Here is a 3,914-nt window from a genome sequence, read left to right as displayed (position 1 = left end):
TTCCTGGTAACATAGATCACATCTTTTTCCTTTATACTCTCATACTCTTTTCAGGTCACTTATACTTATCCCTGATTATCAATCTTTATCACATCTTCATAACTTTAATAATTGACTTTTCTTATACATAACCTCATTATTTATCGTCTCTTGTACTTGTATTTCCTTCAATTAATTCATCAAGTACAAAATCCAAATAGTCACTCAACCCATTAAAATACTTATTCTACTTCCTTAAGGCTCCCTTTAAGCATATAAATCCTCATCTTTTTGACTACATCATATCTACATGATCATGATACATAATTATATCTAATTCCACACTATACTTGGTTAACTTAACTTAACATCAACTTCTAATCCTTTAATTCTAACGCACTTACCATTACATAACCTTGTTAGTCAACCCTAACTTTTTAATCTAGGGTACAAACCTTTCTCAAGCCGATCATATACATTCTTTTCCCATCAAAATTTTCCTTATCTTACTCAATTTTTCAAACTCGGACTCTTACTCATACACAATACTATTCCCCTATTCCAAACTCAAACGTTCTAACTTTCTTTGTCTTATAAATTGATTGACGACATACTCATTCTTAAACTTTTCTATTACTCTTTAACTTCCTTTAAACATACGAATCCTTATCTCCTTCACTACATCACATTTACATAATTGAGATACACACAACTATATCCATATCCGTTTTATATTTGGCTAACTTATCCTGATAATATCTTCAAATCTTTTAACTCCAATACACTTTTCATCACATATCCTTATTAGCCAGCATCAATTTTTTCAATTTAGCATACACACCCTTATCAAATCCACACTCTTTCCTATACAATACTATTCCCTTATTTCAATCTCATAAACTCTTGTTTCATTTATCTTATACACTTGTCACTGATCCACTTATTCTTGAACTCTTCTACAAATTATCACCGTATCATTTGATATTTTAACGTCCTTATGGTGACACTTGTTCACCATATTCTATCTTATCCACGTAATAACAAAACTACTCCATATCACTTTTCCGATTCAAAACAGTTAAGACCTTCTATCACTATTCGGATATGATTTCAACATTTTAAAATCAACCTTTGATCTTACGAGGCACTTCCTGAGGTGTCTGCTCTTCATCCTGCCTCGCAAGGGTAGGTGAATTACTACCACTATAAGGTTTATCGCCTCTCTATTCACTTTGACCATTCTCATAACTATCTCATACTAATCTTATTCTATTATCAAGACATCATACTCCTTACAATATCAGATCATAAATTTTTTACTATGTATTGACATGTACACATTTTAAAATTCTTTTACCTTCAGTTTAAGCCTATAATCGGCTAAACCTTAGCTCTTATACCATTAAATATAACACCCCCCAACCCATACCTAAGTCGGATACGAGTTCGAGGTATCACATTGACTTTTCAAATCATTTGCTTTTACAAAATACAAAAATTCAGTTTGACATTTCCAATTAAACCAAATAAGTTCTATGATATAAAACATATTGTTTTACAAAACTTATCAGAGCATATACAATAAAAATCTTTTTATCTTTTATGCCAACTATATTTCATATAACAAAATACATATGATTCAAAGCTCTTCTGATCTGATCTTTAGGAAGGAGAAGGTGACCTGACCTGTAGTCTTCGATCCCTTTTCTTCTTCCGGAACCTACGTGTGAAACACTCACACGCTAAGTCGATGACTTAGTGAGACATTAATAAACTTAAATATAAAATCTAAATACTAATTCGTACTATGCACACTTCATATAATCATACTAAATTATCAAACACATTATGCATCAACTCATAAATACATACATATAGATATCATAATAACTCATATATTATTTTATGTAACAGTTACACATATGCACACATATCATCATTTACATTCATAACCTTATCATATATTATTATCATTTATCCCTTTTATCTTATCATCTCATTCTTATCTTTAACACACGTACACATCATATAATATCAAATCACCAAACTAACATCTAACATCACATAAACTTTTCTCATATTGTATCTTTTTAATGGCCCATGTACACATGTGAGAACTACAAATATGTGAGTCTATAAAGGTTGTGCACTTATGCTGTCACCACATCTTGTATAAAATCTCACTAGGGGGCACTTAGACTTTGTCCCGAATAACCGTGTAGAAATGTCCCGAATAAGTGTACCGAAGTACCACATATATGTTACAAAGGATTACATATATGTCCCGAAGGACCACGTAGAACCCTTGACTCTTGGCATGCCAACTATACCTCTAGCTCTCAGGTCACATAATATGGGCATTATTCTTTATGTTTATCACATATTCACGTAGTCACTTAGTTCACTTATATGTAGATGATTTTCATATAATTCACATGCCACATTTATCACGTAGCTTATATCTCTTGATCATTTACTCACATAACTTCTTATCACGTAGTTCATAGTCATATTTTTCATATAACTCATATCATTTCATTCATCATCACATCTCTCATGTTCATATGATTTCTTATGTTAATATCATATATCTTATAACAACTTCTTATATTATCACGTATATCATCTATACTTATTCACAACTACATTAACATGAAATCACGTATATCATATAACATATTCAATAATTTATAACACATGCAATCATGTTCAATTACAATATCACACACAACATTTATATTCAACATGCCTATATTCATGTATTCATGCATCATAATATAGGAAATATACTCATCGCAAGTGTTAATTCCATTAAACTACACCTATAGTATGCACTCACCTTAGCCTCACTTGATTTCCAAATCCACCTCTATCTTCTTCTCTTTGACTCAAATTCTAACTCTTAGGTTGTTCGGGTACTTGCTTGATATATACACAATCATATATATATATACATATCATCATTCTAATTATCATGATTCGAATCATTAATTTCTTAAGCTAGAAGAAAAGTCTATTTTCATTTTTCCCTTTGAAGTAGTATCGGTACCCACTATATGGTATCGATACTACCCTAGTTAAGGGTATCGATACCTACATGAGCATCAGTACCAAAATTGCATTCGATAGTTTCTTGGTATCGACACCTCTCTTATAGTATCGGTACCTATGGTATCGATACCACCCTCCCAGGTATCGATACCCTTTGAATGCATTTACTGTTTTTACTTTTGAGGTATCGTTACCTGTTGAAGAAGTATCGATACCCCCTTGCCCATATTTCTTTTTAAGCCCAAAAATTCACTCATTCTAACTCAAATCCTTCATAACTTAGCTCCTTTAATACCCTTGACTCAAAGATACTTACTAAAATAAATTCCTAGACATTTAACACATATTTATCTTCAAAATGTCATCCTCAAAATGAAAATGAAGAATCATACCATTTTTCCAACATGTTTATAATTCATTTATTTTACTTCTATCTTCTTAATTATACCTTTGACAAGTCAAATATGACTTCTAAATTCATTAACAACCTCTTTTTCAATAATTCACTTAAAAACTCTTTATATTCAATATTCCATAAATTATCATTCTTTAATTTTTAAGTAATCTAAAGCGTCCCTTAAGCTTTTCTATAATCTCTAGAATCAAAACCAACTTAGAAATGAATGAACACATTCACTTGAGATCATCTTACTTACCAATGGAGCCACGAGAAAAGAAGAAGAATAAGACCAACCAAGACTCCAGAGCTTTATTCATTTTTCTCCATCTCCACGTGATTAATTCCTTATAAAGGGAAAATAAAAATCTTTCATTTGAAAAGACCATTTTACTCCTTACTATATCAAATATTTACTAAACAAATGTTCAAAAAATATTTTCAATTAAGTCATTGATCTTTTCATTTTTTCTAAATCAAACCTCAA

The sequence above is a fragment of the Hibiscus syriacus genome, unplaced genomic scaffold (genome assembly GCF_006381635.1).
Source record: "Hibiscus syriacus cultivar Baekdansim isolate YM2019G1 unplaced genomic scaffold, ASM638163v2 tig00111841_pilon, whole genome shotgun sequence".
NCBI classification, from domain to species: domain Eukaryota; kingdom Viridiplantae; phylum Streptophyta; class Magnoliopsida; order Malvales; family Malvaceae; genus Hibiscus; species Hibiscus syriacus.
This window is presented reverse-complemented; position numbering follows the sequence as displayed.